We start from the raw sequence: 23,729 nt of genomic DNA, 5'->3' as shown, positions 1-23,729 counted from the left end.
GCATAAATATCCATCAAACTATTTCTACTTATAGATAGCCAAGTATTAAAACATGCACAGATTCTACTCTTTGCTGGATATTTATCCTAAAATATTCAGAATTTAAGAAATAAACCTGAGAAATAAAGTGTTCAAAAAAAATAGGTCAGGAGTTTGACAACCAAACTAATTACCTACAAATGAGTATAGCAAATTTTCTGAGATATTCAGTAGCTGCCTGGTATGAAGGAGAAAACCTCTACAGGGATTCTATGAGAAGAAAGAAACAGAAAAGCAGAGCAATAGGAAGAATTATGTTACTTTAATTTACTGTGGACCCTTTGTACTGTCATTCATTAATAGGTCTCCTCTCCCAAGCCACTGGCCTGTCGCCTGTTCTACAGATGGATCAACAGACACACATACATTATAGAATAAAACTAATGTTCAGATGTGTTTCCCAGTCAAGCCAAAGACCTGTTTTTAAGTGTAAAAAGGAGAAAAGTCCACTTTCAGCCACCTCCATACTCTGAACCACTATCTGATTGTCTCTTCCTCATAACTGAGATGGTAATTGCTTTCCTTGAAATTAGATGTACACAAGTACCATCAAAACACTCATTTATTAATGCCTACACACACAGTGTCTGTTGGAGTTAGTTATCACTTCAGCAGCTGTTTTGCTGTTATCTATTCATCCAGCAGACAATGAAGAAAGGGCAGTGGGCTCAGATGTTTAGTAGAGTTGTTTTTCTCCATGTGCTGTTCACTCTTAATTCCGTAGTGTTCTAGGTGAGGTTTCCTTCCTAATATGCCTTTGTTTGGGAATAAAGTCATTTGGTTATCATACAACAGGGTCTACTGACACTTGCTTAAAAACCCAAACAGTCAACACATCCATACAGTGAAAACTACAAAGAGTCAAGATGTCCACTAGATGGTACACACACAGCAGAAGAAAGAGGGGAGGGTTCATTAGGTGATTGACAGCTAATGAAACTCTTCTACTCTCTTAAAGAATTAGAGGAAGGTGCTCAGTGATTTGGATTCCCACCTTCTTGGATCTTGTGGTCTTGAGTGTCCTTTTCCTCCTCATGTGTCCCAGGTCTTCACACCTGGTCCACAGGGCTCTTGGGAGCTAGTGAGTTCCAAACTACCATCGAGTGACATGCTAACAATTGTCAGAATAGAAGCTGAACTCAGAGAGGAATCTAGTCCTGGCATCTGCTTGAGAGAACACTGGGGGTCCTAATTGGTTCCCAGGTTCTATTTAACCCAAAATAAAGGAACAGTAAGTTGCCCATGCAACCGGGTTGCCCCCAGCTTAGGACTGCTTTCCCTTCAATACTTGAGGAAGGGATTGATAATGATACATAGAAATCAGAGTGTGCCTCTCTAGCGTGAGACAAGTAGTCAAGAAGACAGCCTTGGCAGCCATTGTATATGCCATCTTCTTATAGCTCTTTATGCATGGAGATAAGCTACTATGATAGTAATAGTAGAAAATCACAATGGGAAGATTTGGGCTGAATGTAAGGGAAAACTTCCTGACTGTAGTTTGTTATGATGTGGAGTAATCTTCCACTGAAAGCAGAGGAAGCCCAAACATTTCCCACATTTAAATTTGACTGGCTAACATGTTAACAATGTACTATAAGGACCAGTCCTGCCTTCCCAAAAAGTCACCTGGATCCACCAGTTTTAGGCAGAAATATGAAAATAAATCATACGTCAGACTAAGGCTATGTCTATACAACAGCTTATGTGAGCATTACTTACATTGCTCAGAAGTGCAAATAAACCACTCCTCCGAGTGACGTAAGTTATATCAACATAAACGCCAGTATGGACAGTGTATATCAGTAGGATAGCTTCTCCCACCAACACTGCTACTGCCGCTCACAGGTGGTTTTATTGTGCTGATGGGAAAACTCTCTCCTGTTGGCACAGAGCATGTTCACCAGCTGCACTGCTGAAGTGCTGTATGTGTAGACATGCCCTAAAACCTTCCACTCTTAGTCAGTTTGTGACTCTCATTCAGGAGCACCTAGGAGAAGTCAAGTGGACATCCAAATTCACCAAGTCTCATTTGGAGGGCAGAAATATCTTTGTGCAGCTAAAACGTTCAGCAAAGATATGGCTCCTGAACATATTCACCAAGAGCAAAATCATAAATAATTCCCCCCCCCACATCTTTTCAAAACAAGTTTTGAAGTGAATTTAGTGCTCACAAAAAGTGCTGGCCTACTTGATTCCTGGGATTTTTGTAGTCTGCTTTGGGACTAGAAAAGATTAAAACAGAAAGGAAAGTGGGGACCAAAGACATGGAAGGTGTTGGATTGACAGCCAGAGAGACTGAAGTCAAATTGATATAATAAATACAGACAGTAGAGTTAAGAAAACTATCCTGAACTGATGCTTTAATGTACATCAAACCTATCTAGAGCAGGAGTGGGTAAACTACAGCCCAGGGGCTGCATCTGGCCCTTCAGATATTTTAATTTGGCTCTTGAGCTCCAGCTGGGGAGCAGGATCTAGGGATTGCCAGGGGCTTGCCCTGCTCTGCAAATGCCGGGGCTCTGTGCAGCTCCTGGAAGCAGCAGCATGTCCTCCCTCAGCCTCCTATGCATACGGGCAGCCAGGGGGTTCTGCACATTGCCCTCGCAGCTCCCACTGGCCAGCAACCGCGGCCAATGGGAGTTGCAGGGGCAGTGCCTGCGGACCGGGCAGTCTACAGAGCCATGCCTCTGCATAGGAGCCGGAGGAAGGACACACCGCTGCTTCCGGGAGCTGCTTGAGGTAAGCGCCACCTGGATCCTGCACCCCTGACTTCCTCCTGTGCCCCAACCCCCTGCCTCAGCCCTGATCCCCGACCCACCCTCTGAACCCCTTGGTCCCAGCTTGGAGCACCCTCCTGCACCCCCAACCCCTCATTCTCAGCCCCATCCCAGCACCTGCACCTCCAGCCAAAACCTGCGCCCCCTCCCACACCCCAATCCCCTATTTTGTGAGCATTCATGGCCTGTCATGCAATTTCCATACCCAGATATGGCCCTTGGGCCCAAAAGTTTGCCCACCTTTGATTTAGAGGGATTATATATATAAGGGCAAAAGTGTAACTTCAGTCTCCTGAGTGTGACAACAAGGATGCCAAATTATCATGCTTTGGTGATGAGGTTTTTTCAGATGTGGACACTTTTGCACTTTCAACAGGAATGAGCAGATGCCTGTTCAGTTAAATCATGCTATCTAAGTAATTAAATGTACAGTATGGTTAAACAACAAAACCATTCGACCCATTATAGTATCTCTTAAATGCTGATAATGGAAATGTCTGTACTTACCAACTGTATTTGTCACTATTACACTCTAAGAATTTAATTTATATTCAGTCCCTATTTCAGGGTAGTCTGGACCAGTATCAATTCATTTGTCATTTTAAATCTCTTTTGTCCATGCTTTTGGATTACTAGAATTATTTAATGGCAGTTTAAGTCTATGGCAATGGCACTGTGTTACATCATAACTGTGCCAGATTTATAATAGCCAATGAAGTCATCATTATAGCTTCTCGTAATTTTCTCCTTCACAATGGTCTAATATCCCATTAGCTCTGCTTTCCAATTATGAATTTAGTTTCTGGGCAGGTAACCTTTACCTAGAATATAATATTTAACTCTCAGTAACCACAAGGGAGGCTTTATAGTGCTATATCGATTAATAAAGCACAGCCAAGATATACTGAATTGTAATATTGTTCAAAGCAACTCAGATAAGAAATAGCATTTCAATAAGAGGGGAAAAACTGAAGGGTTTGCTAAATTTCTGTAATAATATAACTCTGACACCAGCCCTAACTCTATTGTCTATATATCTTTGGTCTAGCTCTGTTCCCTTACTTGCTCTGTTTAATTGCATTTCTATGTTAATACATTTCATCATTTCAAGTGTTGTCGAATAATGTCTGTAATAGACAAAGAAATTAGATGCAAAAAGCTACATATTGCATAAAGTGTTTTCAATTCCGTTTTTGTTTGTGAGCAATTCAATGTTTGTGTTTATGTTGTTAACTGGATTGTCACAAATATATAACATAAATGCACAATGGCCAAGTTTTTGTAAGAATATTAATCAATTCTGGCAATTCAACATTCTTTCAACTCTGCAACCTTCACAGCAGGACACATCATAGTTTTATGTGGCAATACAAAGCTCTGCATTCTTCCTGTGAGGAGTGGGATTCTTCCTCCCCAGAAGAAAGCAGTGGCTCTTGTCCACAAACCTACTGGATCTCAAGGTTCTACCGGGGCACATGCATGAAGGTCCTGTGCACTGTACCAATTCTGCCCCCTACCCCCCCATATATTGCTTCCACTCTCAGCGGTGTTATCAGGGGCTTTACAACCAGCACCTGTCCCAAAGTCCTTTTTTAAGAGGGCTCCCTAGAATGGGTAAGGATCCTTCAGGAAGTTGACACAACCTCTGTTTTGCTAGGTGCCTCAGTGGATAGTGCATGTTCCCCTGGCATTGCCTGATCCTTCCTTTGCCCAACTCATCCACATGTATGGATTATTTGAGCTGTGGAGAGCTCCTGCTTTATGATCTAAGGGGAGTAAGAGGAGCTCTGTAACAGGGACACCAAACAATCCTTTTTGCATAGCTGGATTGGTGGGGGGGGAAGAGAATCTGTGTGCACCACGTCTCTTCTATGTATAAATGATTAATGTACAGCTGGGCCCATGGATTTTTGGCCATTAATCTTATTTTAGTATTTCTGAAAATAAACATTTCTTGTGTTATTTAATACTCACATTTTAAGCAACTCCAAAGTGTTTGTGCCTGAATGGATGTGGCAGGTGATCAGACTGCTGCTGCTGCTTGGCTGCATGCAATTTTCTGCAGGACTAGAGGGCCTTATCTAAAGAGATGCTGCACTAGTTTAACCAATACTTATGCTACATGGCTATTTGCACTAGTTTAGGTAAATCAATTAATTCTTATACCAATTTTCATTAAGCAAGTGCAATGTGTGTCTGTAGATCCGGCCTAGGGTGAAAGAGCAGCTGCTTTATCTTGTGATGGCTGCCTGGCATCCTTGTAATGGATAATGAGAGCTTATTTAGAAGCTTAGAATTTGCACAGTATTGTAGAATAAAAACAAAAACTACAGACACCCTAAAAGTAACATGATTGTGGGAGGGTCACTTTTTTCTCCTCACCAATGCTTCTAGCTACTTTTGCACTGAGGGAAGAGAAAAACATAGTGGAAATCTGGTAGTGTGAGGAAGTTGCAACAATTCACAAGGTGAGAAACAGCAGGAAAATGAATTGAAGGGACAAAGCTAGAGTTACCACTGTCCAAAGCAGCTCCTCTATTAAAAAATCCATACTGCACCATTACACATATTTTTCATTATTTCCCCACTGCCCCCATTCTGAACACTTAATTTATACCTGACTGAAGTGCTATAAGGCTTGTCAATTCATTTCTGACCTTAAAAAAAATCATTTGGGATTATTCTTCCATTGGTGTAAAGAAGATTTATGAGCATAATTTTCCTCAAGGTTCATCACACAGAACCTCTGTGTATCAGTAGGTGAACAGACTCCATAAAATCTTAATTTTCAGTTTGCAAAAGAAAGAAAAGCCTTGACTTTGGAATTTAAACTTTCCCAGTCTGAGATCAAAATCACTGAAAGTCACCACATTTTATTCCCTTCTTACTTATCTTTCTATAAAAATGGAAAAAAGTAGAACTGTATGGTTTTCATAACATGAAGGTTAAATATCAGTCACTGGTTTAACTGTATTTTGCATGGAAGGATCAAATATCCATAGCCTTGACAATTCAAGATAATGAAGAAAATATAAACATGAGCTTTGTCCTTTGTTACAGAGGTCAACAGATACAATCACTCACTCAAACTATTAAATGTAATGCATACAGGCACAGTGAGATGAAAAGTGACAGTTTAAATTAGCTTGACCTGCAATGTTGACTCCTGGACAGATGGCATAATATACTCTGACTTCATTGCAGAGGTATTAGAAGTACACAGCAAGAGCCCATTGTGATACTAAGAAAAAGCTCAGAAACAAATTCAAGCTGTAAACCAAAAACCTGCAGGCCCCCTGTGAGGCTCTTGGCTTCCTTTTGCCAGAGCTGTTACTGTATAGAATGAAGCCTTCTCTGTTTGCTAAAAGCAATTCATTGCTAACCCAAAGAACAGCCACTTACTAACCTGCCATTTGCAGGTTAGATTTAAGGATTGGATTCAGAATCCTAATGCTAGACTGACAAAGGACAAGCAAATCAGAGGCAATATATTCTTTTATGGGAAAAGAAAAGCCAATTATATAGTTGTATCAGAACCCCACTGCTGGACAGCATTAGCATCTTTTTAAGAAAGAGTGCATAGGCATAAAAATGAGATAGATCTGTGAATCTGCATACAGTATTTCTTATGTGACACTGAGACTCATCAGAAGAGCTGTTTCCATGCAGAGATCTGTCTACTACTAACAGAATCTGAAGGATTCTCCCCCAGTGCCAGACGCTCTTTTTTGTAGATTTTAAATGACCAAAGACAACGAAGTATTTCTCCAACTGCCAATTTGCATTCATTCTTGTTATTGGGAGGGGTGTCTCTGAAGTGAACAGATAATTCACTGTTTAGTGACCTGAGAACAGAAACAGGAATAGAGTCTACAACCCTGAAAAAATAATGGGATAACTTCAAACAAAGAGCTATGAACACCCAGGGCCACATCATCTGGTGAAAGGCAGAAACTAATTAGGAGAGAGGAGCAATTAGCCATTTGTCCAACACTTAAAGATTGGTACCATGAAATAGATTGAGATTTGGAGCCAATGAATTGATCCATTTCCTCATTGTACATGTGTTTTTAATGCCAGTGTGGATTGCATGCAATGCTATGCATTTTGATAATTTTTATATTATGACGTGAAAGTGAGAAGGACAACACATTACGATATAAATCTCTATAGTTCATCAAACAGGATCGTTCACGGCTCAACGGTCACCCGGGTTCCGTTTTGCTAACTGAACTACAACAAATAATATCCCTGAAAACAGTTCAGGCCTTCTTCTCATACAAAGACAGAAATAACAACAAAGGGAAAAGAAAGTCTGGAAGGGATATGATGACATTGTATGAGGCTTGTATGGCAAAGAGTTGTGAGATGTTCTGTACGTCATGTTTGCATTGCTTTGGAGAGTTCAGCCCAAGCATCTCATTTTCTTAAGTCATTTTTCTATTCTGATGTAATCCTACAAGAAGCCAGATACATTTTATGGAATAAATCACTATCTGGTTCAAATTGTTCCTGCCAGTGACCACAGTTTCCATTTTGTTTTGGAGCACAGAAGATTTCCTATTGTATTTTTTCCCCCTAGAAATTATGGTGATTTTACAGACCATAAACTCTCTGATGTTCTCATTTACAGAAAGACAGAAAAGGAGAACAGTTTCTCAACTACAAATCAGCTTAATATGAAACTACAATCAATCAACCCAAAACCTGGCAGCATTTTGTGGTTTTCATTAAGATTTAACATACATTCTGCAGATACTCCACCCATTTGCCTTTTAAAAGTTATCTTTCACCTTTGTCAAATGGGTCACAGAAAGTTTACTCTTTGAGCAATAAACTATGCATTAGGACTCTTTTTTTTCAGTACAGAACATCCCCTAAAAATTGACATTTTGATCATAATTTTCAATCTGTCTAAAATTAAGCAACAAAGAGGCCCAATTTTAACCCTTATCCAGCAAACATACCACTTAAGTATATGCCTATCTTTAAGCCCGTTCTTAAAGTTAAGCAAGTAGTTAAGCACCTTACAAGCGGGGACCCTTCAGAGATATTGTGCACTATTAGCTTCCATTAACCTCTTTAAAAAAAAAAAATCAGACTATTTAGTTGCCCACATTTAATCACCCAAGTTAAAAATGATGGTCTTTAAGTCTAACTGGAAGTTCAAAATACTCAGTTTTTTGAGATACTGTTTTGTAACAGTCCCTGCAACAGGGCGTTTCTTTTTTAGCAGTAGTATACCAAGTTTACTCCCTGCTGTTGATTAGTATTTGTGGTGCAGTAGCACTTAAGGGCCTCAGTCATGGACCAGGGCCCAGATTTGCAAGGCACTGTGCAAACAAGATGCTAGCTGAGACCCTCCACAAATGTACAGTTTGGACTAATATAAGATTGGGGGCTGAAGGCCAATGCAGGCATTCAGAGACAAGGCAGAGCTCCCTTGCAGTTTTGAGGAATGGGAGGCCTCTGAGTAGGCAGAGCTGCCCTCTTGGCTGTCAGAAAGCCGGATTGTAGCGTGAACTGTGCTCTGTTTGCTTTTCCATTTATTTAAAAACCTCTTTGTTTCTTTTGTTATAGACTTAGGTCTTCAGAATAAAGCTTGGGGGAGAAAAAAAAATACTTGCTGCCTGAAATGTAGTTTGCTGCTGGACCACCTCATATAATGTACCATTTCCCTTATACCAGTCAGCATTATTAATTATTTGTGCCCCTCTTTGTACAAGACAATTGTCAATACTGTCCTTGCCCCAAGACTTTACATTGCAAAACACAGACAATAATACAAGAAATGCTATGAGGAAAGAGCTAGGACAATTAATTGTTTGTAATTGTTTCTGTTTACAGCTCTAATGGAATAATTTGGTCTTTAGCAGGGATTTGAATGAGAAGGGAGGAATCTGGCACATCAGGATTGTGAGAGCATCCTTAAAGAACACAGTCAACATAGAAGGAGTAAGGATGGAAGAGGGAGAAGCAAATGAAAGGTGCATTGACATTGCAGTCCCTGGTAGGGCAAAGGAGGTAAGGTGAGGTGTGGGTTGATGTGACAGAGTGCAGGGTGCAAACAGGTGACCCTGCATTCTGATCACTGGAGAAAGCTGATGGGGTAATTAGTCAAATCAGCCTGGCTGGTTAAGCCTGTTATCACATCAGCCCAGGGCTGAGAAGAAGAGAGACAGGAGGAAGAGGGCTAGTCAAGCGTAGCCACACAGAGGCTCAGAGTAGGGAAATCTCTGTTCATCTCAGGCCCTGGTGAGAGGGCCAAAAGTTAGGTTAACATTGTAAATAGACTAATGCACAGGGATTGTTGTGAAAAAGGGTAGAGGGAACTTAAAATACAGAACACAGTGAAGGCACAACCATGGGAGTTTGTGCATTTGCCGCAGAGAGATGGCAGGAGAGGAGCCATGCTCCATGACCATCAGGAAGAGGAGATAATAAGAGGAGGGAACTGAAATATAAACCAGGGCAAATTTGTGCAGGACACTTTGAAGAAAAGCATGGTCCAGAGCAGTGGTTTTCAACCTTTTTTCATTTGCGGATTCCTAAAAAATTACAGATGGAGCTTTGGGCCCCTTTTGAAATCTTAAACAGTGTGCAGACCCCCAGGGTCCACAGACCATAGGCTGTAAACCACTGGTCCACAGGGAAAGGGAATGCCAGTTGAGCAATTCAGAGAGGAGAGTGTCATGATAATTAACAATAATAATGGTTTTGATCAGATAAGAATGATTTTGCCATTTTAAAATAGATTGGAGGGGAACAATAATTATATCAGAGAGAAGGACGTTATAGTGGATGACGCTGAGGGCATGTATAAATGTTTGAACTGTCAGGAAGAAAAGGAAAAGATGGATTTTTTTTAAAACATTGTGGAGAAAGCAGCGTTATAAATTGTTGGCAGCCTGGATGTGTGTCCAGAAGAGTCAGAGACAACATAGACTAGGGGCACAGTGGTGTTAACAGCAGGGAAGAGGACAATTTTCAGGGGGAAAAACAAGTAGTTCAGAGCATTGTGCATATTTTACTCTACAGCTGGAAGAATGCCATCTAGTACAAAACGTCCTTGAGTCTGGTAGCCATGCAGGACTGCATGGATGGGGATGAGTGTGGAGAGTAAAATTTGTGAGTCATAAGCACAGAGATGATCTCTGAAATCCTGAAAGCAAGTATCGATGCCAGGGATAAAGATGTAGACGCAGAAGAGCAAGGAACCAAGAACTAAATCCTCATGCAAATGATTTCTGAAGATCCACCGTGAGTCTACAGATAAGTACCTAGCAGATGACAAAGCTGCAGGGTTATTTTAGATGGTCTCTCAATATATATTAAAAGAAAAACTAAAACCCACATCCTTGTGTCTTTAAAGCTCTGTCCATGTCCATTCACCACTTGGCCTTTTACTTTACTGTTCCTCTTTTCCCTTCCCTTCCCCTCTATCCATTTGTTTTGCCTATAGTGTTCTTTGTGTTCATACAGCACCTAGCATACTACAGGCATTACCACAGACAAATACGACATTATTACTGTCCTAGCTCTAAATAGCTCAATACTACTTCAGCTCACAGCTACTGCTCTGAAAGGCTTTGTAGACACAAAGGTGACTTCCTATTCTAGTTGGGAGCATCCCCGTGAAAGCAGCCTTGTGTAGCCATCACTGCCTTCTAGGGTTAGAGTTTGACCCTTCTGATGTGACTACGGTGCATAAATTTGACCCAGTGAAAAGGTAAGGGAGTGCAATTGAACATACTTAGTGCTTCCCACTTCATCTTGGAGGGTAATGGATTCTTCTCTATTAGACACAGAAGGAGAATCTTACAGAGACCATGCACCTTTTCCTTGGCTGAGAAGAAGCTGACCTGAAGTGGTGAAAGGGAACACTAGATGAAAAGTCTCCCACAAACAGTAATTTGGGAGGAAGGGGAGGGTGCCTCTAAATTGGATTCCACTCAAAATTAGCAATGTACAGAGGGAGCACCACAACTGGGGGAGGGGTAGTGGAATCTCTCCTCTATCCGCAGTATCACAACCAGCAAAAGCAGAACAGGCTTCTCTCCAAATTCAAATTAAGATTTTCTTAAACTACCACCCTCCCCAAGGCTCTCTGTCTTATGGACCTGTCCTTCTACTACACGTGATTCAAAAAAAGGATATGAAACCATACCGAGGATTATTTCCCTGGAGATACGTTGCTTAAGTCATCAAAAGTGAAAAGAAAAATAACCAAAGTTATCCAAGCCAAGAACCAAGATACTTACAGATACTAAACATGAGACACTGGAGTGAGCCTAGGAGAAGAGAGAGAGAATGCCCCCTCTTCCTTTCAGTAGCAGGATACTACACTATTTGCTTAGCAAAAAGCTAGCTGTAAAGATAAGAGAAGGCAATATTTACCAAATGGAAGAGAGGGAGATGCAACAACCAGTTACGAAATGGCTATGTGGGGCTGCAGCAGGTTGGCTCTGCCAAATTTAAAAGGCCAACCCCAGAAAAGCATGCGAGGGGGAAAAGTTCCTTTAAAAAGGGGCCACCCTGCTCTGAATTAGTAGGAATCAGGCAGTAACAAAGGAAAGCAATGAAAATGGCTGTTTCTGTATGCATCTATATCCCAAACACTTAGAGGAGTGGGGATAGACTTCATATCTATCAGACATCCACTAGCCAGAGGCCACAAAAGATCTAGCCCTAAGCAAGTTTCAGAAGTCAGCATGGTGAAAGGAACCCCAGCACTTGTCCCACACTATGGAGAGGACGTGCTTTCAGGTTGTGTACTCAAACAGTGGAGACTTTTATCTCAGTTTAGTTCTTTTGGCATTGTGTGTCCGGTAAATTTTTCAAGCCTTATGTATGAAGGGGAGGATGAAGGAGAAGGTTTGAGTGAGAGCCAGTATTGGAGTTGGTACCATGAATTGAACCAATAACTTCCCAAGCTAAAAGCATAAGTATTTACAGCTTCAGCTAAAAAGCTATGCTCTATACCTAGGGCTATAACAGATTGATATCTCCTATGGAATGGGCATGGCAGGAGAATATACACTGACTGGTGGATTGCTGGTGCAGGAAACTGATCAGATAAGTTAGAAAAGAACAGGGTAGAAAGAGATTTTGAGGAAGACAGGGAACATGTCAAGGAGAATGTGAAGCAATGGTCCTTTTACACCAAATCTGAAAACCATTGGTGGTCTCTTGCCACTCTCCTTTGCAGAAAAAAATGACTAGCTTGGGGGTGCTATGACTTGTGGCATAGAGTGGAGGCCAAATATGGTGGTACTAGATGAGGTTTTTTCCCTTCTCTAAAGACCTTCTGTAACTCTGACAGACCCCAGTCATCAGAGGGCAGGATCAAACCTGGGGCCTCTGGTGCATAATACATGAGCCTCTACCGCATGAGCTAAAAGCCAACTGTCTGTAGAGCAGACTTTTTTTTTGTGCTCTCTCTCTCGCTTTAGCTCTCTCTCTCTCTCTCAATTTGATGGGACAGAATACCATACCCAGAAAGTGTGTGTGTTACACTTGCACAAACCACTTTCTGATCCCTTTGAACTACCTCGCTTCTCTCTTCCAAGAGCTGAAAGGAAGCGGGGAAGGGTCTGAACAGGTGGACTCTAAGTGGCCTTAGGGGGTGGGCTAAAGCAGAAGCAACAGTAGGAAATGAGTTGCTCTTTTCCTTCCCTTCTCTGGATCCTCCAGAGTCCTAGAAGCCACGTGATTAAGACACTTCACAGGTTGTGGAGAGTTCTCCGCCAGCATGGAGCAAAAACAAAATAGTTTTTTGAGTTACAAAAATATGAATAGCTTTGGAAGCCATCGGGCTTAACATTTTCACATCCTATTACTCCAAAGATTATAGTGGCATATTTGTTCCTTGCCAGATTTCAGCAGAATGAAGTTTTATGGCTGTCATAATATAACCTTCTGTAAACTGAGGTAGCAAAATGCTGGCCATTAACCTTAACAACAGTTAAGAAGAATATTGCTTCTGAAATAAGAGCCTATGGTCCCCAGTTATTAATAACAATTGCTGAAGGAGATTGGGGTTTTTTTTATAGGTAACATTTCTGTACTACTTCTCCTTACCAATGAAGAAATATAAACACTATAGAAAGTAGAATGTTTAATATGTCAGATTTACATGAAGAACAAGAGAGATGAAATCTCACTCTGTATTTTCACCCCAGTTTTTCAGCAGTGTAATTCCATTCACTTTATTCCTGGTTTGTAGGCAGCATCAAGAGAGCAAATGCAGGTTCCTGGCACAATAGGTTTCTTCTCTGTCAAATTTGGTTTTAAATGTTAACTAGTGAGTGTCGCAAGGATCAAGAGATACCATAACAGTAGCAGCATCTCTGCTATTCTGAAATTTCCTTGCTTGTAAACTTCAGACAAAACCTCTTTTTATTTGTTGATGTGAGCATTTTAACAGGAAACAAGAGTTCAGCCACTAAAAAGCATTTTTTTTCCCTGACACAAATTTCACTATTGTTCCATGATTGACAGCCACCCCAATGTCTATAAACAAGCTAATAGCCTCCCAAATTGACCATTCAGTTCCTGCGTCCAACATTTAAACACTGAGCGGTTTTGCGCTCAATAAAATTCTTCTTCATTTCACCCTAGGTTGCCATGTCTCTTCAAACAGAGACAGAAAAGCTGTGCTCTGTGTCAGACAGATTTTAATTTTCAGTCCTCATCCATTCGTACAATGTAGACACAGGCAAACAAACCCTATCCAAAGCCTAGCAACCCACAGTTTAAACAGTCAATGTGTATGAGCTGCAGGATGAAGGCCTGGACCTGTTCACACATGAATAAAGAAGATTAAGATTTTCTTTCAAAGACATGAAGCCTTTTTGACAGCCAGTGTCAACAGCACTGTCTGCCTCTCAATGTGAAACAGTCTTCTATCACAGGTTCCCACAGGGAGGTCTTGCTTATTAGCATGCTTTACACTTCCATTCCTTGTCAGTATTTAATTTAAGAATGAGGATGCAAAGTTTTGCAAACTCTTACTTACCCACAAAGAAAGGATAACTTACTGGAGACACTGAAAGGAAATACCAGCTAACATGAACACCTACAGGGTGCATTTTAAAAAGAGGATAACATTGGGGGTGGAGGGAATGGATACAGTGGAGGTTTCTATTAGCCAATTGCTGAAACATACCAGTGAGTTTGTAATCAAAAAAATCATTTTCAATGAGCTATTTTGATAGAATGCCTGTGACCCTAAATTTGAAATGTAACGTGCATGCTACTGTGCAGGGCAAAATTTCAAATAAAAGTTTGGGCATTACAAACAAAAACCACACCACTGCTTCCATGTGTAATACTGCACATTTTAAAATGATATCTTTATTGAGGAAAAATATTAATGGTAGTTAAAACTTTTTAGATTCCATAGACTACACTTTTTAAACAAAGTTGAGCCACTATTCCATATCTTTGTTACAAGATTGTCAAAAAATAGATATGCATTTAAAAATCCCAATCCATTTGTACAGATGCTTAACTTTCAACAGGTTAGTAATCCTACTAAAGGTAATGGGATCACTCAGATGCTGAAGGTTAAGCACATGCATAATTTGGAAGATCAGGGCCTAAGTTCCTTAACAGAAGCAAAAGAATTAAATAGTTTAAAAAAAATAAATAATGCATTGTTTTAACTACTGCCATAATATAGAAAACTTTTAAAATAAACAGTAAATTGATTTCTTGTCCTAAGAAATTTCCATATGAAAATGTAAAACCTTTCAGTACAAACTTCTATTTTAACAAGTCCAAATCCAGTTCCAACAAAGAAAATAGAAAAAATCCAGTTGACTTGAATATTGAACCCTAAAGTAAGCATGATTTCGTTGACTATGCCCCAGGAACACTGATTTTTAATCCATATCACAGGAAGTGACATTTGAGGCAGGAAAGTTAGGAAGACTTAAAAAAAAATCACTGATATTTTTCTGAAGGTTCCAAAAAAGCCTGAACATCTTTTGGAATAGATCTTATAATTCAAATAAAAGGAAATGAATGTTCCCTGGCTTTAATGTAAAACTCAGCAAGTGAGCTACAGGAAAAAGAGCAGAATGGTAACTAGAAATAAACACTCAAGACAAGGAAGGATAACTAGGAGTACCTGGATCAACACTGAATGTATCAAAAAACTTCTTTTCAAGCTATATACTGTATACAGTACTGATACAAAACATTGCACAAATATCTGTACAACAGATGCTGCTTAAGGGAGCTTTTAGTTTATAATGAAATGCCTGGTTTCTTCCTCACTGTCTAAACAATATGATTCAGTACTTTAACGGTAGAGGAATTTGCACTCAGGGTGAATGCGACCCACTATTGATATGAAATCCATGGGACAGATATAGTCTTGTCTCTTTCTTTGTTTTTTAGTGCAGTATAATTTGAGTTATACAATATGATTTTAGCAAAATTAAAACATGAGCCAACATTTATTTCTGTCAAGCAAATATGTGACTTCGTGCACTGAAGTTATAACTCAATGTATTTGGTTTAGGTCACAAAGCTACGTTTGTTTTACAGAAATAAATGTCATCTCACATTTTAATTTGCTAAAGTTAAATTTGTCTAGACACCTACATAGTCAGAACCCAAAATAAATAAATAAATAGAGAAGGTGTCTGGGTATGGCCCACCACCTAAATGAATACTTAGCCTCAGTTTATAATAAGAGTAATGAGGAGCTTAGGGACAGTGGCAGGGTGGCTAATGGGAAAGAGGATATGAAAGTAGAAATTACCACATCCAAGGTGGAAGCCAAACTCAGACAGCTTAATGAGACCAAATCAGGAGATAATCTCCATCCAAGAATATTATAGGAAGTGTCACAGGAAATTGCAAACCCAATAGCAAGGATTTTTAATTAATCTGTACACTCAGAGGTCATACCCTTTGACTGGAGAATTGCAAATAAAGTTGTGATCGGCTGGATCCCAGAAACCCCCTTGGGAGCTGACACCCAGTGTGCCAAGACTACTTCTATCTCTGCCTTCCCTGACAGCTCAGGACTCCAGCACCCTGTCTTGCTGAGCCAGACACTCCCGACTACTCCAACAAAGACCCAAGGTCTGAATTAATTGCCCCAAAGCTGCAGGTTTACCTGAAAGCAGCTAACAGAAGGGTTCCTGTCTTTAACACTCAGATGCCCAACTCCCAATGAGGTCTAAACCCGTTTTACCCTGTATAAAGCTTATACAGGGTAAACTCAAATTGTTCGCCCTCTAGAACACTGATAGAGAGATATGCACAGTTGTTTGCTCCCCTAGGTATTAATACATACTCTGGGTCAATTAATAAGTAAAAAGTGATTTTATTAAATACAGAAAGTAGGATTTTAGTGGTTCCAAGTAGTAACAGACAGAACAAATAAGTCACCAAGCAAAATAAAATAAAATGCACAAATTTATGTCTAATCAAACTGAATACAGATAATCTCACCCTCAGAGATGCTTCAGTTGGTTTTTTCCTCAGACTGGACACCTTCCAGGCCTGGGCACAATTCTTTCCTGGGTACAGCTCTTGTCCCAACTCAGGTGGTAGCTAGGGGATTCTTCATGATGGTGCTTCCTCCCCTTTGTTCTATTCCACCCTTTTATATATCTTTTGCATAAGGCGGGAATCTTTTGTCCCTCTCTGGGTTCCCACCCCATCCTTCTCAATGGAAAGACACCAGGTTAAGGATGGATTCCAGTTCAGGTGACATGATCACATGTCACTGCAAGACTTCATTGCCCACTTGCCAGCACACATGTATACAGTAAGACTTATAGGTAAAACACACCCATCTGCAGACAATTTTCCTGGTTAATGGGAGTCATCAAGATTCCAAACCACCATTAATGGCCCACACTTTGCAATAATTACAATAGGCCCTCAGAGTTATATTTCATATTTCTAGTTTCAGATACAAGAGTAGTACATTTATACAAATAGGTGATCACAGTAGATTATAAGCTTTGTAATGATACTTTACAAGAGACCTTTTGCATGAAGCATATTCCAGTTACATTATATTCACTTATTAGCATATTTTTATAAAATTATATAGACTGCAACATCACAATAGTATCTATATTTAAGCAAGGGGGAAAAAAGCTCAAAAAAACTGCAGACCCATTCATTTGACTGCATTTGTATGCAAGGTCTTAGAACAAATTTTGAGAGAGTAGTTAAGGACATGGAGGTAAACGGTAATTGGGATAAAATACAACATGATTTTACAGAGGTAGATCATGCCACACCAACCTGATCTCTTTTAGATCTTCTGAATTTCCTGTGTCTAGGAAATCAGTTATTTTCTCTTATACCTGGATTTAAGTAAAACATCTGATACAGTTCCACATGGAAAATTATTAGTTAAATTGGAGAAGATGGAGATTAATACCAGACTCAAAAGGCCAGTAAGGAATTAGTGAAAAGGGAGACTAGAACAGGTTATGCTGTGAGGGGAATTCAAGGCTGGAGGGAGGTTATTAGTGGAGTTCCTCAGGAATCTGTCTTGGGACAGTCATATTTAACATTTTCATTAATGATCTCGACAAAAAGCAGAAATGTGATAATAAAATTTGTGGAGGTATTGCCAATATGGAGGAGGATCAGAATATCATACAAGGATGACCTTGAAAACTGGAGTAGTAGAAATTGAATGAAATTTAATAGTGCAAACTGCAAGGTTCCACTTAGGGGATTAACAACAATTTTTTTTGCTATAAGATGGGGATATATCAGCTGGAAGTGACAGAGAAAGCAAAAGACCTGCATGTATTGGTTGATCATAGGATGACTTTGAGCCACCAACGTAATGCAACTATGAAAAAGGCTAACGCAGTCCTAGGATGCATCAGGTGAGGTATTTCCAGTACAGATAGGGAAGTGTTGTTATCATTACACAAAGCATTGGTGAGACCTCATCTGGAATACTGTGTGCCGTTGTGGTCTCCCATATTTAAGAAAGATGAATTCAAATTACAACAGGTGCAGAGAAGGGCTGCTAGGATGGTCAGAGGAATGGAGAACCTACCTTGCAAGAGAAGACTTAGACTAACCAAAGGCTGAGGGGCTATACAATTGCTCTCTATAAATACATCAGAGGGATGAACACCAGGGACAGAGAGGAGTTATTTAAGGGCCAATGTTGGCACAAGAACAAATGCATATAAACTGGCCACTAATATGTTTAAGCTTGAAATTGGATGAAGATTTCTAATCATCAGAGGAGTAAAGTTCTGGAATAGCTTTCCAAGGGGAATAGTGTGAGCAGAAAACCTAACTGGTTTCAAGACTAAGCTTGATACTTTTACAGAGGAGATGGTATGATGAGGTTGCCTACAGTGGCATATGGCCTACCCACGATTGCTATTAGCAAATATCTCCAACGGTTAGAGAGGGACATTAGGAATGAGGAGGGCTCTGCCTTACTAGAAAGAATTCTCTCTCAAGCGTCTGGCTGGTGGGTCTCACCCACATGCTCAGAGTCTAACTGATCACCATATTTGGGGTCAGGAAGGAATTTCCCCCAGGGTGAGATTGGCAGAGACTAGGGGATTTTTTGCCTTCCTTTACAGTGACGGGCACAGGTCAATTGCTGGTTTGAACAAAAGTAAATGGTGGATTCTCTGTAATGTTTAAATCAAGATTTGAGGACTTCAATAACTTAGCCAGCTGTTATGGGTCTATTACAGGAGTGGGTGGGTGATGTTCTGTGGCCTGCAATGTGCCAGAGGTCAGATTAGATGATCATGATGGTCCCTTCTGGCCTTAAAATCTATGAGTCTATGTACACATACTAGATCTGTACAATAGACAGTGTCTGGATTTTATTCTCTCCACTGTCAGTTATTTATAGGTATTAATTTGTATATGGAACATTAGGTTCTAGCAGCAGGGCTATAAATAAAGTGTCATTTCCACCATGAAAGGAAAGCACAAATAACATTTCTAATTTTTATTCTTTGATTCATTCTTTCAAGTTGTGACATGGCAACTTAAAGGATAAAGCCATAGATGCCTTTATAGATCGTATGTAATTTTATTGAATCTCTTTTCAAGTGTCAATTTATTCATTGTCTTTCAGTGGTTTGGTATGAAGTGGTTTCCCACCCCCAAAAGGAATCAGATGTGCTCCACAGGAATAAAAAAATGATTTGAGGTTTAGAAGCTGCATGGTACATACCCTTATAGGAAACACTAACAGTACAGCTAAGCTCATATATTTATCCTCACTTTCACTTAGGTTCTGACCCCGGAAGACCCTCAGAAGAGTTGGTAAATAATGAGAAGTATGTTTTGCAACAAAAATAAAAAAAAAAAACTTCTGAAAATGTTTTGATTTTCCAGCAAGATATCAGAAAACTAAAGAACAAAAATACTGAAGGTTTTCAGTTTCTCCCACCTCTCCCTCCTTCCCATCCTTTCCCAGTGGTAAAATGGAAAAAGAATAAAAGGGGGGAGTGAATCAAAGCCCAAAGGCTGAGAAAAATAAAATCAGTTTTTCATTTTGAAAACAAACATTTTTGGGTTTTTGTTTCTTTGGTTGAAAAATTGGTAAATGACAAAAATTAAAATAGTCCACAAAAATGTTTGCTAAAAAAGGAGGGGCATTTTTCATAAAAAAAGTTTAGAATACAATTGGTCAACATTTTTCAATTATTAACACCTCCTGCAAAGTTCTGAGTGCCATCAAATCATTGGATACATCACATACCATGCCTAAATTTGATGTGATTAAACTCAATACAATTCCCATTAACTTCCATGATGCAGGATCGAGCCCATAAGCAAGGGGCTAAATTAAGGACCTGATTAGCAATACTTATGAGTAGTCTCATTAAAAGGAACTATAAACAAGTGTATATGATTATTTATGAGCATAAGTCTTTGCAGCGTTGTCTGCTGAACTTTGTATATACACCATGCATAAAATCATCACTGTAATACAAAATTGGTGGTCCAGTGTTCCAATTCCTGCTAACTCTTCTCAAGATTGAGATTTTAAGGTTACAGTTTTAAGATTCATCCAGGAAAAATGGGATACAACTTTGGTTTATCTTTGGTATATGATGTTTGAACTAAGTGGAAGCTCAGTTTTGCTACATCCTGGCGGCTCCAATCGCAGCTCCTTAGTCCAGGTTAAGTTGATTGCAGTTAAAACAGAGACTGATTCTCTATTATTATTTATGAAAAACACAGTATATCCCCCCAAAACTGCAGCAATTACTCTGAACGTAGGGTGAATTTCCTGAGAATTTACAAGTAAATCCATTAAATTACTTGGGAAATGAAATTAATTTAAAAATGAGTCCTTTAAGAAGTTTAGCAACCATTGTCAGCCTTATTTTTTGTCCTGAATGATTTTGGTAATGAAATAATAGACTAAATTGTCCATACAGTAAAAATCTCTGTGCTCGTACGCATAGGAAGGAAAGCATAGATGCACTGCTTAGCGGGGAAGAAGAAATAACAGACAATACCAAGAAGGCTGAGGTGTTTAATGTCTATTTTGCTTCAGTCTCTATTGAAAAGATTAATTGGGATCAAATACTTAATACAATTAATATTAACGACAAGAGGGAAGAAACAAAAGTCAGAATAGCAGAATAGGTTAAAAATATTTAAATAAATTAGGTACATTAAGGTTAGCAGGACCTGATGAAACTAATCCTAAGGTTTCTAGGGACCTAGCTGAAGCAAATTACGGAATCATTAGCAATTATCTTCAAGAACTCAGAGGACCGGTGAGATCCCAGAGGGCTGGAGAAGAGCAAACATACTACTTATCTATATTCAAAAAGGGGAATGAAGAGGACCTGGAGAATTCTAGACCAGTCAGCCAACTTCAACACCTGGAAACACACTAAAATAAAATAATTAATTCATAAGCACCTAGAATGGGGTTCCCAAACTGTGGGCCGCGGCTGAAAGGGTGGGCCACAACACAGTCCCAGGTGGTCCGCCATCATGGGTGGAGTTTTGGGGGGATAAGTGGCGACACCAGGCACTCTGTGCATCCAGGTCAGTTTCCCTACATAGGCTGGGTAACGGGAGGGCAGAAGAGCAGCTTTGAGGGGAGAGAGGGGAGAAGGCAGGAGCATATCTTGACACCTCACAGCATAGCCCACATGTGGAAACTGACTTGGATGCACAGAGCGCCTGATGTCGCTGCTCACCCCCCAAAAACTCCACCATCCCAAGCCTCTTAGTAGGACACAAAGGAATGTTCGGGGGTGGGGGGAATGGAGACACGAGGCACTCTGTGCATGCGGGTCAGTTTCCCAGCATGGGCTGGGTAATAGCTGCCATGCCATCCAGGCTCAGTTAGGTGTAGTCCTTGGTGCCCACAAACCACTGGGTGCCAGTGGCCACAGTGACCATGTAGAATGGCATGACCCAGTCCGGCACACACAGAGCTACAAGGAGCAGTGCTGCCCCCACTGTACCAACTAGGGATTGAGTGCCCAGCTGGGCCCTGCAGCAGCAGGACTTCCTCAAACACAGCACCTCCCTGCACCCCGAGTTACATTCCTCCTGGCACGCAGCCCTGAGCTTCTTCCTGCCTGCACCCTGAGCTACTGCCCTGCCTGCACACAGCCCCTAGCTACGTCCTGCACTCCTTGGTGCCAACTTCTTCTCCACTGGGGGGTGCTCAACCCTCCCACTCCAGGCCTGCCCCCGCTCAACCCCTTCCACCAAACCTCAGCCTGCCCCTCTCCACTCCTTTCCCCTAAGGCCCCATCTCTGCCATGCCTCTTCCTGCCCCTGCTCCATCCCCTCCCTGCCTCTTTCCACCCCCTCCCCCAAGCGCACCCCATCCCTTGCTCCTCTCCTTCCCTCCCAGCGCCTCCTGCACACCGCTGAATAGCTGTTCTGTGGTGTGCAGGAGGCACTAGGAGAGGGAGGAGGAGAAATCCATTAGCAGGGCTGCCGGCAGGCGGGAGGCGCTGGGAGGGAGAGGGGAAGCTTGGCTGCCAGTTGGTGCTAAGCACCTGCTAATTTTCTTCCATGGGTGCTCTAGCTCCTAGCTACTTCCCTGCCTGCACCCTGAGCTGCCCCCCCCACACTTCACACAGCCCCTAGCTAGCCCCCCTCCCTGTACCCAGCCCCTAGCGAGGCCTACCAACAGCAGTTCTGGGCCTCAGGGCAAAACAATCAGTGTGCCTCTTAGAAAGGGATGGCTGAGGCTTATGACACTATGTTTTATCCTATTAATAACACATTAGAACCCACTATGCGCAAGTTGTGGTGTTGCTTGATCTAGTTAACTTTTTCTTTTATCTTACTTTTTTTCAAATAAAAATTACCTATCCCATCCACTCGGGTCCTTTTAAATCGCTGAGCCCCTGAGCAATTGCTCCCTTTGTCCCCATCCTCACCAAGCAAGCTTGCCCCCACCTACTCCTCTACTGGCACCCTAAGCTAAACCCAGCACAGCACACAGCCCCTAGCTACTCCATGCCTGCACTCTGAGCTGGCTGAAAGGCTGAAAATTGAAGAGGAGATCAGGTTGAGTCTCACTAACATATGAGAGGAAGGGGAAGCAGACACATCGATCCCATTAAGACGACTCCTGGTCTGTACATTATTTTAATATTTCTAATTAAAAATATTTGATTATTTCCTAATTACTAGAGAGTAGGTTTGGGACTTTACTTACACAGCACAAAAATTCAGTTTTTTACACTAAAAATTTAACACACAATATAGTGTTCAAAGTTGGACAACTGTTTTGTTTTAAAATCAATTGTGTTTAACAATTTTGTTAACATTGTGTGTTACTTATTGTTCAGTTTTATACAAAAATGTGTTTTCCCTGTTTGAATACCACATTTTGCTCTTCACATTTTTTTAAAAGTGTAGTTTTACACAAACTGTTTGGTTTGAAAGATCTTGAAGCATTTGTTTGAGTGCATATTGCTAGGGATTTCTATCATTACAGTTGTTTACGCTAAAATGAAAAGGAAACGTACATTGTTTATTTACAATTTAATAATTAAATTTAATAATTCTCCTCCAGAAGTGTTAGTAGTGGGCCTCAGTTCCTATTACAGCTGAATAGGGTGGCCTCAGGGAAAAAAGTTTGGGAACCCCGACCTCGAGGATAATAGGGTAATAGAGAAGAGCCAACATGGATTTGTCAAGAGAAAATCATTCCAAAGCAACTTAATATCATTCATTGTCAGGGTTACCGACCTAGTGAATAGAGAGAAAGCTGCAGACAGGATATATTTTGATTTTAGTAAGGCTTATGTCACAGTCCCACATGATATTGTTATAAGCAAACTAGGAAAATGCAGTCTAGGTGAAATTACTCTAAGGTGGGTGCATAACTGGTTGAAAGCCTGTACACAAAGGGTAGTTATCAATGGTTTGTTGTCATATATAGTGGGGTCCAGGCCAGCAGAGGTTCATTCTGGGTCCAATACCATTCAATATTTTCATTAATGACTTGGATAATGAAGTGGAGATTATTAGAATTCAAAGCAATGTTGACAAATTGGAGAAATGGTCTGAAATCAACAAAATGAAATTAAATAAATACAAATCCAAAGTACTACACTTAGGAAGGAAAAATCAAATCCAAAAATACAAAATGGGGAATAATTAGCTCACTGCTGAAGAGGATCTGGGGGTTATAGTGGATCATAAATTGAATACGAATCAACAATGTGTTGCAGTTGCAAAAAGAAGTATCTTCTCATTCTGGGATGCACTCCTTCTAAAACTCCCATGACACACCACAGAGAAATATTTTTTTTTGCAATATTTCAGTACCCAAATAAATATTTACATTTAAATGGTCAACACTAGGCATCAAAACTGACATGAGATTGAGAGCTAGTGGTTAAAAATGCCTGCTGCTCAGGAAGACAATATTGCATTGTTTAG

This window comes from Gopherus flavomarginatus, chromosome 2 (genome assembly GCF_025201925.1).
Source record: "Gopherus flavomarginatus isolate rGopFla2 chromosome 2, rGopFla2.mat.asm, whole genome shotgun sequence".
Classification (NCBI taxonomy): domain Eukaryota; kingdom Metazoa; phylum Chordata; order Testudines; family Testudinidae; genus Gopherus; species Gopherus flavomarginatus.
Note: the sequence above shows the minus strand (reverse complement) of the source record.